A 12,701-nucleotide genomic window follows, 5' to 3' on the forward strand; every position below is an offset into this window, starting at 1 on the left:
AGTTTTGTCACGAGACATTGTGTTGTGACAACACTGCACAAGTTTTGAGGAAGCATGCAATTGGCATGCTGACTGCAATAATGTCCATCAGAGCTGTTGCCAGATAATTTAATATTTATTTCTCTACCATAATCCGCCTCCGTCATTTAAAAAAATGTGTGTGTACGTCCAACTGGCCTCACAACCGCAGACCACGTGTAACCGCGCAAACCCAGGACCTCCACATCCGGCTTCTTTACCCGTGGGATCGTCTGAGACCAGCCACCTGGACAGATGAAATTGAGGAGTATTTCTGTCTGTATTAAAGGCTTTTTGTGGGGGGAAACCAATTCCGGTTGGCTGGGCCTGGCTCCGAAGTGGGTGGGCCAAGGCTGCGCCCCTGCCCAGTCATGTGAAATCCATAGATTAGGGCCTAATTAACTTCAGTTGACTGATTTTCTTATATGAACTGTAACTCAGTAAAATCATTGAAATTGTTGCATGTTGTGTTTATATTTTTGATCAGTATACATATGAATATACAGTAACATTGTGTGCCATCCCTTGGTCTGAATAGCTAATTTTAATTATAAATTTGAATTATTTGATAACATGTTGCCAACAGTTTCGGTCAAGGGACACTAAATCCACTGATATATTCTGTTTTGTAATATATTGTTTTAAAGTGCCACACTCCGATTGGCACGTGTTTTTCTGTTGCACATTAGAAAAACGCGATTTCAACGGGCACGGCGGTTTAAGGCACTGCAGTGGTGTAGAGGCGTCACTATAGATCCGGGTTAGGGAAGGGTTTGGCCTGACGGGATGTCTTGTTTCATCGCGTTCAGTGTGTCAAGAAATAGTGCGGCTTGGCAGGGTCGTGTTTCGGAGGACGCATGGCTCTCGACCTTATCCACAAAATCTAATTAGTGTTGACATTTTTGCAACGGATCTTTTAGTTGCGCAATTTTACATCAAAATAAGGTGTTTGGTGCAGTGTTTCTCAAGTTAAAACAAGTGTGACGTGTTGTCTGTCTTACGTAAGCAAACTCGGACTGCTGGGCAGGTCTGTCTCACTATGCTATTGGATAGAGAGCAATCAACACAGCTTTTCATCTCATGTCAGTGGGCAAATGTACATCATATAATCAAAACCCAACCTTCATTTACCTGTTGTGACGCACGGATGTTCCAAACTCCGTTTTATACAAGACTGACGTTATGACCAAAGTTATCCTATGTATACGTCAATTTTTGACACTAGAATGACTCGTATCAATGCCACGTAGGCCGTTTTCAAAGGACTTCGTTACTTCTTGAAGGCAGTCGCTCTTTAAAGTTATAATATTACAAAGCAATAAGTCATTTCAACCTCATTCTTCCAAAGTGTAATGTACCATTCTTACCACATGATGGTGCTAACATTCTCCTTGTACTTAGAACTGTTCATAACATTGCCTTGCGATGACATGAAACCAGTTTAAAGCTAGAATCCTTAGTTGCTACATCCATTTTTGGAATTAAATTAGTTGTATATACCCATTACAATAAAACCTGTAAATGCCTCATGAGCTTGGTTCAACTGTCGTACCCCCATCATAACCCAAAATATAAGCTTGTTTTACTTCAAATGTTTGGAAACAAACACTGTATAGCCTCAACATGGATGGCCAGTCCTTGCATCTATAGCCCTGTCTATTAATTGAGAGTGGTTACATTTCTCGAGGCACATTCTTCAGCTTTTTACTAAAACAGAGGTGGGCGGGCGGATGCTTTGTTATTGTTGCACTAAAACACGGAATTAGCCGTAGGGGGAAACAGCGATACCAATGTTGTTATTGTTTTTGTTGCGGACAGATATGAGGAGCGTTGCGCAGCATGGTAAAAAAAAAATTTGCAGTACACAGTGCTCTACTATCGCACGTGCACTGATGTCCGAGTGGGAAACAACATGTTTGTTGTCGTAATATCGCAAACGAACATGTCTGTTTCACCAATAAGGATTCCAGCTTTAAATATGCCATATCTGGTGAGTGTGTGACCTAGCTATAACTGAACCTAGACATTACATAATACTAAATACCTTTCCATTATAACATGTTTCAGGTAGTCCTAACTGTTGAATAGTTTCCCCAGCGTTTCTGCTGAAATCCCAGCCTGTGTGTATTCAGTTAATCAATGATGTCACCGCGGTATGTGCCCTGCATAAAAATGAGGGCTGCTCGAGAGCCTCAAACAAGCTTTTTGAGTTCCAACTGACAACTTATTCCCTATATAGTGTACAGGCTCTGATCAAGAGTAGTGATGTGGTGTAAACTACTTAAGTAAAAAATACTTGAAAGTACTACTTAAGTAGTTTTTTGGGGGTATCTACTTTACTTTACTAATTATATTTGACTACTTTTACTCCACTACATTCCTAAGGAAAATTATGTACTTTTTACTCCTTACAATTTCCCTGACACCCAAATGTACTTGTTACATTTTGAATGCTTAGCAGGACAGGAAAATTGTCTAATTCACACACTTATCAAGAGAACATCCCTGGTCATCCCTACTGCCTATGATCTGGCGGACTCACTAAAAAAAGCTTCATTTGTAAATATGTCTGAGTGTTGTAGTGTGCCCCTGGCATTCTGTAAATTAAAAAAAACAAGAACATTGCAGTCTGGTGTGCGTAATATGGAATTTTAAATGGTTTATGCTTTTGATACCTAAGTACATTTAAAACCAAACACTTTTAGAATTCTACTCAAGTAATATTTTACTGGGGGACTCTTTACTTTTACTCAAGTATGTAAATGATGTGCTTTTTCCACCACTGTGTACTATATAAGGAATATGGTGCCATTTGGTTATGATTGTTATCAAAAACAATACGTTTTATTGCGTATATCTGCTGGTTTTGAGCCACAGATTTGCAGATTGACTGATAGGTCAACTCTTGGCTTGGTTAGTTAGCTAGGTAACTGGCTAATGTTTTTGTTTGGGAAAAATGCACAAATGAAATGCTAATAATGCACTTTCAGATTATTCTGTATAATGAAAAGTGTATTACAAATGTAATAAATAATCAAAAAATGCATCTGGAAACAGTACCCGCTTTTCTATTTCACCTGTCTGCCAGTTCCTGATCTTTTGAAAACATCATGTGAGGAGTTGCTTGAAGCGTGGAAGGAATGGGAGACAGAGGAATCCGGCAGTGCTGAGGCAGAGGGCTCGTAAAGTGGACGACTGGCTACTATTCTGAACTTTGTGTGGTGAGCTATCTGGTGCCCAGAGCTGCTGAGGCATCACCCAAGTGGATGCTGCACAGAGTGGAAGAGCAGAAGTCCAGTGGCTGTACGACTCAGGCTGGTTCCCAGACTTGCCCTCATCAAGCTGCCTCTGCTCAAGCCATGAACTGGCCTCTATTGGATAAATTGCTTGTTTGTTTGTGATTGTGAAGTGCTTTGAGATTTCTATTATGGAAAGTGCTATAGAAGTTTAAATTGCTATTTGTTGGGACGCAGACGCTGTCATTGCCACAGTGACCCCATGTGACCTCGATGTCACTCCTTGTGAAAGTCCCGTTCCATAGATTGCAGTTTGTGAAACTAAGAATTCATATGACTTTTAAAATGAATACTATGTTATAGTGTCCTATATTTACAGCAGGTGTTATAAGGTTGCATATTGGAATACAGTCCCGCTCCTGAGGTAGGGGAGCAGAGTCCCTGTCCCATTGTCTTACGTCAGATAGCGCATTGATTCTGCCTGCCCTGATCTGTCTTGTATCTCGCAAAGGGTCATGGGATAGCTCGAAAGTAGCTAACCCAAGTGCTGCATGTCTACAACTCAGGGTCATTTAAACAGGCTAAGCAAGCTTTTTAGGTCGTTGACGGAAGAGTTAGCTAACTAGTTAGCTACACAGGTGATCAGCGTCCTTGCACAGAAGATGGCTTGTTTTTATTTCCTCACAATTGCAAACAATAAAATCACTGTCACAACGTTTGTAATATTTAGCTAGCTACAGTTGATGTCGGAAGTTTACATACACTTAGGTTGGTGTCATTAAAACTTGTTTTTCAACCACTCCACAAATTTCTTGTTAACAAACTATAGTTTTGGCAAGTCGGTTAGGTCATCTACTTTGTGCATGACACAAGTAATTTTTCCAACAATTGTTTACAGATTATTTCACTTATAATTAACTGTATCACAATTCCAGAGGGTCAGATGTTTACATAAACTAAGTTGACTGTGCCTTTAAACAACTTGGAAAATTCCAGAAAATGATGTCATGGCTTTAGAAGTTTCTGATAGGCTAACTGACATCAGTTGAGTCAATTGGAGGTGTACCTGTAGATGTATTTCAAGGCCTAGCTTCAAGCTCAGTGCATCTTTGCTTAACCTCATGGGGAAATCAGCCAAGACCTCAGAAAAATAATTGTAGACCTCCACAAGTCTCGTTCATCCTTGGGAGCAATTTCCAAACGCCTGAAGATACCACGTTCATCTGTACAAACAATAGTACGCAAGTATAAACGCCATGGGACCACACAGCCGTCATACCGTTCAAGAAGGAGACGCGTTCTGTCTCCTAGAGATGAACGTACTTTGGTGCGAAAAGTGCAAATCAATCCCAGAACAACAGTAAAGGACCTTGTGAAGATGCTGGAGGAAACAGGTACAAAAGTATCTATATCCACAGAAAAACGTCCTATATCAACATAACCTGAAAGGCCGCTCAGCAAGGAAGGAGCCACTGCTCCAAAACCGCCATAAAAAAAGCCAGACTATGGTTTGCAACTGGACATGGGGATGAAGATCATACCTTTTGGAGAAATGTCCTCTGGTCTGATGAAACCGAAATGGAACTGTTTGGCCATAATGACCATCGTCATGTTTGTTGGAAAAAGGGGGAGGCTTACAAGCTGAAAAACACCATCCAATCGTGAAGCACTGGGGTGGCAGCATCATGTTGTGGGGGTGCTTTGCTGCAGGAGGGTCTGGTGCACTTCACAAAATAGATGGCATCATGAGGAAAGAAAATTGTGTGGATATATTGAAGCAACATCTCAAGACATCAGTCAGGAAGTTAAAGCTTGGTCGCAAATGGGTCTTCCAAATGGACAATGAACCCAAGCATACTTCCAAAGTTGTGGCAAAATGGCTTAAGGTCAACAAAGTCAAGGTATTGGAGTGGCCATCACAAAACCCTGACCTCAATCTCATAGAACATTTGTGGGCAGAACTGAAAAGCGTGTGTGAGCAAGGAGACCTACAAACCTGACTCAGTTACACCAGCTCTGTCAGGAGGAATGGGCCAAAATTCACCCAACTTATTGTGGGAAGCTTGTGGAAGGCTACACAAAACATTTGACCCAAGTTTAACAATTTAAAGGCAATGCTACCAAATACAAATTGAGTGTATGTAAACTTCTGACCCACTGGGAATGTGATGAATGAAATAAAAGCTTTAATGAATCATTCTCTCTACTATTATTCTGACATTTCACATTCATAAAATATAGTGGTGATCCTAACTGACCTAAAACAGGACACTTTTACTAGGATTAAATGTCAGGAATTGTGAAAACTAAGTTTACATGTATTTTGCTACAGTGTATGTAAACTTCAGACTTCAACTGTATATAGTTATTCAACCTATTTCATGAAGAGTCATAAGAGAGCGCAGTAGTATAGAAAAATTGGGAGCTGTGTTTCATTTTTGAATGGTGGATGCTCAATATCAAATTTGAATACAAGTTCCACATCCAACAAGACAGATTGGTCACAGAGTTTCTAAACCCAGAGGCAACGCTTGCGAACCAGACCAGTCCAGGGTTTGGGGTTTGAAGAGTGTTAATAATTCGTTTTACTTGAGACAGGAGACCAAGTGGAGACATAGGACGAGGTGTATAATTTTATAATAAGGCAGGTTTATTCAAGTGTAAAAATATTATGCAAAGCGTGCAGCACGGCTCCTTCTATCTGATCCGTATGGGGTCGTCAGGAAAAAGAGAGAGTTTTCAGAATTGTTCAGTACTATACAGACAACAAGCAAAGTAGGTAGATCTGCGAGTCCGGCCTTCCGATTGGTCGATCTGGGTCTTGGGTAGTCCTGCTTCCGGCCTGGTGTCCACGTTCCATTGGTTCCTGAGAGTTCTTTGTCCTGAGGTCCAACCATGGGTTGGGTGTGTCTGTGGTTATTATGGGGAAGGGAATCATGTGTGTCTATAGTTGGTGTCTTAAGTCCAGCATATGTCCAAGAGGAATGAGGAGTATGTGTGTTTTTGTATAATATATGGCTTATGTTGAAGTGTAGTTATTGCTAGTTTCCAGTCTCTATTTCAATTTCTTACAAGAGTCAATTATTCCTTAGTTGTTAATTTTCTCTTAATCTAAAGGCACAATGTGGATTTAAGCCAATGTCTTTAGTTGAACAAGTTATTACTTGAACCTCATGAAAGTGACAAACTGGCACGTTTTCACTACTTTATATCAAAGGAGTACCTTTTGATTTTATGATTTGCACATGCGCAGTTCGGTGCAAGAAGATTGCTAGACCCGATGAAGTATTTCTACGCATGAGCTTAGCTAGCCGATGTCGCCATGACATCGCCTACAAGTGTGATCTCCGTTTTGTATTGGAGAAGCAGTGGGCAGAACAAGCACGAGCTAATGAGATCCTATTGGCGCATTCTAGCATGTATTTGCATATTTCCGTTAGGGAACGCCTACTCTGAAGTGGGCATGTGCAATAACTAAATTCGCCCATGCACTCCTAAAATGCACATTTTAAAATCTAGTTTATGAGATGATAGCGGCGGATGAATGGCACGACAAATCCGTAGTTTATGCCCATACCATAATCCCACCGCCACCATGGGGCACTCTGTTCACAACGTTGACAACAGCAAACCGCATTCACATGGTCTGCGGTTGTGAGGCCGGTTGGACCTACTGCCAAGTTCTCTAAAACAAAGTTGGAGGTGGCTTATGGTTGCAAAATGAACATTCAATTCTCTGGCAAAAGCTCCAGTGGACATTTCTGCAGTCAGCATGCCAATTGCACGCTCCCTCAAAACTTGAGACATCTGTGGAATTGTGTTGTGTGACAACTGTACATTTTAGAGTGGCTTTTTTTTTGTCCCCAGCACAAGGTGCACCTGTAATGATCATGCTGTTTAATCAGCTTCTTCTGCCACACCTCTCAGGTGGATGGAATATCTTGGCAATGGAGAAATGCTCACTAACAGGGATGTAAACAAACTTCTCCACAATCTTTGAGATAAGCTTTCTGTGCATATCAAACTCTTCTGGGATCTTTTATTTCAGCTCATGAGACATGGGACCAACACTTTACATATTGCGTTTTATATTTTTGTTCTGTGTACAAACAGCCATCTCCTCCCACTGCCGGTCACAGGGCTTCCTCTCATCACCATATTTGGTAGTGAGTGGAAACGCCAACTGGATGCTTCACACTTCTACATCCGGGGAAATATCTGGATCATTGTTCTGTGGTACTGTCTTTATATCGGTTGAGGGACAAGCATCGCAAAGTAGTGACGCCATCTGACGCGAGACAATGTCCCTGTCCTTAATACCGTCATGGTTCCAATGCAGTCTCGGTCCAACTCTCTACATGGAGAATTTGGAACATTAGGCGTTCTCCGTACAGGGTGTTGGGTATCCTAGTCTGACAGGACAAGGCTGTGAGAGGAGAAAAGTTATCTTCAAATCTCCTACTGTGTGGGACAACACTCATGTGTTCATCATATGGCACCTTGCATAAGGCTTCCTTGTGATGGTACACAACGTTTCACCTTCGTCTTTCCAGACAACAGTTCTAAAACTACAGGTGCACTGATGCATATACAATAGTTATGGCTTATTACTAATGGAGAAATATGCCCAGAAGTATTTTAAAACTTTGTTTCCACTTGGTTATAGGTGCAGATGAGACAATGCACTTTAATGTACAGGAGTGATACTGTAAATGAAGACAGCCTGTCCATAGTTAAGTGTAGGCTGAATGTGTCATCTGAAATCCAGACAAAACGCAATTGTAGATATGCACAGTCTTAAAACTGTTCAGATTTGATAAACTATTTGCATATTTTGGATCTGATTTATCGAGGATGCACAAGTGAGCAACGCACAACAATCAATCTTTTTAGTGTCTCAAAAAAAGGCATAGGGATGGAAATCCAGCATGGAAACTACCTGTCTGTTCCCATTAAAAAGTATATTTTTCCTCATTTACCATAACACTTCACAATAACACAGAGTATAGGTCTTCCTAGGCATCCCCGCAGAACCATTGTGGATTTGACTGCAGTCATAAATTACAAGCAGACAAGGGGTGATTGCTCCTCAAAGGGAGAACAAGTGGATGAGACAGGTTTAGGGAGAGTTATTCAAATGAATTGCTCTTGCTTGCATGGAGAAAGAATATTGTAAAAATTTGGGCTCCATAGAATGGGATATGTAATCCCCCCCCCAACATATTTACAGTATCTTCAGATTCTATTCATACCTGTTAATGCAGGTTGCCTATATTAAATGCACTGGGTGAAGGTAGATGATACAGGTGTCCCGGTTAAAGGACAAGGATAGGAAGAGAGAGACTTGAGCTCCCATTTATTTTATCCAGTCAAACATGATTCATCATAAATCAATGGAATTATGTGCTAAAAATAAACAAAAAAATACATTATGATATTTTACAACATAATAATATTCCTTGTCTTATGTGCTAAAAATAAACAGAAACAAATACATTAGGATATTTTACAACATAATAATATTCCTTGTCATACACAGTAAAACAATACGTGTGTATGTGTTCCTTTCGGGCTCCAGAGTGGCGCAGCGGTCTAACGCACTGTATCTCAATGCTAGAGGCGTCACTACAGACCCTGGTTCGATCCCGGGCTGCATCACAACCGGCCGTGATTGGGAGTACCATAGGTCGGCACACAATTGGCCCAGTGTCGTCCGGGATAAGGTTTGGCCGGAGTAGATGGCAAATAATAATATTTTTTTTAAGACTGACTTGCCTGGTTAAATAAAAAAATAAACAATCTCAGAGAGCCAGTAGCCAAACCATAATTCTCTCCGAAGCATTTACAAAATATATTAAGACATATCCAACTTTACTACCCATACACAGCAACATCAAAACATTCTACCACTAATAAACAGGGCATCTAATTGCACAGAAATGAAAAAATGAAAAAGAAAGTACAATGTAGACCATATTGTGCGTTACTTACATTTGTAAGTAACGCACTAACAGGACACTTCAGAGAGGTTATTTACAACTGCCTGATTGTTTGGCACTGACCTGAAAGACAAAAGAAACTCAGGTATTTAACAAGTGAATGGGTGCCAGGTGCACTCAGAGCGTAGAGATGTATAGATGTATAACATGGCCAGCACCACTGTGGACTGATATGTTGTGCTCTCTATACATAATTTGGGTCATCCTTGACCTCAGGCAAGGGAATCAGACAGTCCCCCGGTCTGAGGTAAGTTTTGAAGTTGGCCCAGAAGTTGTCAGCCATGATTGGCTATGGCACCAGTGCCTTTGACCAACAAGGTCACTGTCAGTATAGATTGCTTGGAGCAGAGAGCTGTCACGCAGCCCCATGAGGAAGAAGTTGGGAGTGATCTGAGAGGTCACTTTCCCATGTCTTCCATCTGTCCATCAGGCAGTCAGGCAGTATGGGGTCATCTCAGCCCCTCTGGCTGTGCCAGAGTTCCTTTACAAGAACCTTCACCCGGGTTGTGCTGGCCGGCCAGCACTCTGTAAATGACCCTCAGGGTCAGTTCTTCTCTCCGGACAGGTCCATGTTTGTAGCCGAGGGTGTCTGACTGGCAGCTTCAGCGCATGCCCAGAGTTGGTTATTGTGGATCAATGGTGGTCTGGTAGAGCCATAGCTCACTGCTGTCTGACCTCGCTTCTAGAAGAAGGAGTTCCACAACAGAGGGTATGTTACTAGCCCATTGCCTGACTTCGAAACACCCATCTAAGAGGCACCAGCGCAGCCTAACCACCAATGTCCTCTCTTCTGTCTTCTTGGGTAGGCCTTGAAGACAGTTGTCAATGTAGAAGGTGTGCTTGACCAACTCCTGAACATCCGTGTTGCCATCGTAGTGGTCCCGAGCATGTCTCTGAAGGGCATAGATGGCACAGCAGGGACTATACATCGTTTTGAAGGGTAGGATCTTTTATTCATAGGTGCTGGGCTCTGCTTCTCGGTCGAAATCCCTCCAAATGAACCTGAGGAGTGACCTGTCGGAGAAGTGAAGGTGCACATGGTGAAACATGTCTTTGATATCGCCGGTGATAGCCACCGTGTGTTGCCTAAACCTGAGGAGCACTCAGAGCAGGGAAGGCCCAAGGGTTGGTCCTGGTAGTAGGCATTCATTCAGAATCGGACCGTTGTGCTGATAGGAACAGTTGAACACTAGTCTACATTTGCCTCTGTGTTGCTCAACAAGGTGGTGTAGCAGAATCCAGGATTCCAGGGATCCTTCCTCAGCAACAGGAGGGAATTTGGTGACACAACCTGAGGTTACAAGCTTCTGGGTCTCTTGATGGTGGATTTTTTGGTCAGCCTTGGGTTCTTTAGCAGCTGACCCTTAGTGCCACGAAGGGAAGGCATCACTGCTTGTTTTGTAGCATGAAGCTGTGGGCTCTTAGGGAGCCGGAGTAGAGGTGTTGTATATCTCTGGACCCCATCCACCAAGGTTCTTGTTGTATTTTCCTCCAGGAGGTTCAAGGCACACTGATCTTGTTTGGAACGTGTGAATTTCTCTACGTTCTGATATCCACCTGCCATAGCTTCTCTACATTCTTCAGGAGTTCAGTGGCCGGGGAAGCAATGGTAGTGAATAGGCATTTATGAATGACTGTGTGCGGCATCAAGCTTTCCAGGCCCTGCACAGCCCAACCAAGCAAGGTTTGAACAGCGACAGGGCCTCCCAGAGGGCCAGTAGGGACTGGCTCGATGGGGACCAGCAGCTGTGGATGGTCAGACCCTATGAGCAATAGAGGCCGTGCCCTGTGGATATGTGGCACCAGCAAGTCCTTCGGGTGTGGGTAGAGGGCACGACAAAACCTATTCCCCCTCAGGAGACTGAAAAGATTTGGCATGAGTCCTCAGATCCTCAAAAAGTTATACAGCTGCACCATCGAGAGCATCCTGATGGATTCTATCACTGCCTGGTATGGCAACTGCTTGGCCTCTGACTGCAAGGCACTACAGAGGGTACTGCGTACGGCCCAGTACATCACCGGGGCCAAGCTTCCTGCAATCCAGGACCTCTATAACAGGTGGTGTCAGAGGAAGGCCCTAGAAATTGTCAAAGACTCCAGCCACCCTAGTCATAGATTGTTCTCTCTGCTACAGCACGGCAAGTGGTACCGGAATGCCAAGTCTAGATCCAAGAGGCTTCTAAACAGCTTCTACTCCCAAGCCATTAGACTCCTTAACATCTAATCAATTGGCTACCCAGGCTATTTGCATTTCCCCCCCCCCTCCCCCTCTACGCTGCTGCTACTCTCTATTATTTATGCTTAGTCACTTCAATAACTCTACCTACATGTACATATTACCTCAATTACCTCGACACCGGTGCCCCCGCACATTGACTCCGTCACATGCACCGATACCCCCTGTATATAGCCCTGCTATTGTTATTTTACTGCTGCTCTTCAGTTATTCTTATCTCTTACTTTCTTTTTAGTTTTTTTTCTTAAAACTGCATTGTTGGTTAAGGGTTTGTAAGTAAGCATTTCACGGTAAGGTCTACACCTGTTGTATTCGGTGCATGTGACAAATAACATTTGATTTGATTTGAAGCATATCAGGAGGGGGAGATGTGCTCGGCTAAGCTGAGACTATCTGTTGTGAAAGCATTGTGGACTTGATACCAGTTGCCACTGTCTTCTTCAGGAGATATGGTGAATGACACAGAAGCTCTACTTACTTTCAGTACATCTTGACGTATATTTTGAAAGCTCAGTTCTTCTGGTTCACCCTCTAACCCAAGGCAGTAGGCAACAGCAGGGAGAATACCCTTATCAAGAATGGCCTATGTCTCCATCACCTCCTCACCATGATGTAGTATGACTCTGACCACTTTTAACGTCACTCATGGTGAGCCGTTTGGGCGGTCAGGGTAGATGACCCCCGTCTTGGCTTTGTTGGTGCTTACCATAAGGGCGCTCCTGTGCTTATGTGCCTGCGTTATAATCTCATGTAGGACGGTGAGGTGTAACTCCTTGCAGTCTTTTGGCCCTTGCTTTCACCTGGAACTAGTCAGACAGGTTCTGGAGGTTATAGGGTTGGCCTACTCCATCTCCTAAGATACCACGAGTCAAGCAGTTCTCAATGAACCGCTCACGGTATGCAGGTGGCTGTTTACCCAGCAACCTGTCCACATGTGAACCACAGTTGAGCTCACTGCCCTGGTCACCTTCCAATGTTCAAAGCATGCCTATCAAGGATTGGATGGAGAGAGTGAATTCTTGGACGGCTGTGTCATCTCCTACCCTCACATGTAACACATTGAGGATGTTGCCAATTTCACTCTGCATGAGCTGATGGGGCTGTCCATACTTGGCATTCAGGGCATTGAGAGCTGAGGTGTATGGCCTGGTGTCGTACATGTATAACGTCGCCAGTTTCTGTGCACCTGGCAGTTTCAGACGATCCAGGAGC

Source organism: Salvelinus fontinalis, chromosome 27, assembly GCF_029448725.1.
Source record: "Salvelinus fontinalis isolate EN_2023a chromosome 27, ASM2944872v1, whole genome shotgun sequence".
NCBI classification, from domain to species: domain Eukaryota; kingdom Metazoa; phylum Chordata; class Actinopteri; order Salmoniformes; family Salmonidae; genus Salvelinus; species Salvelinus fontinalis.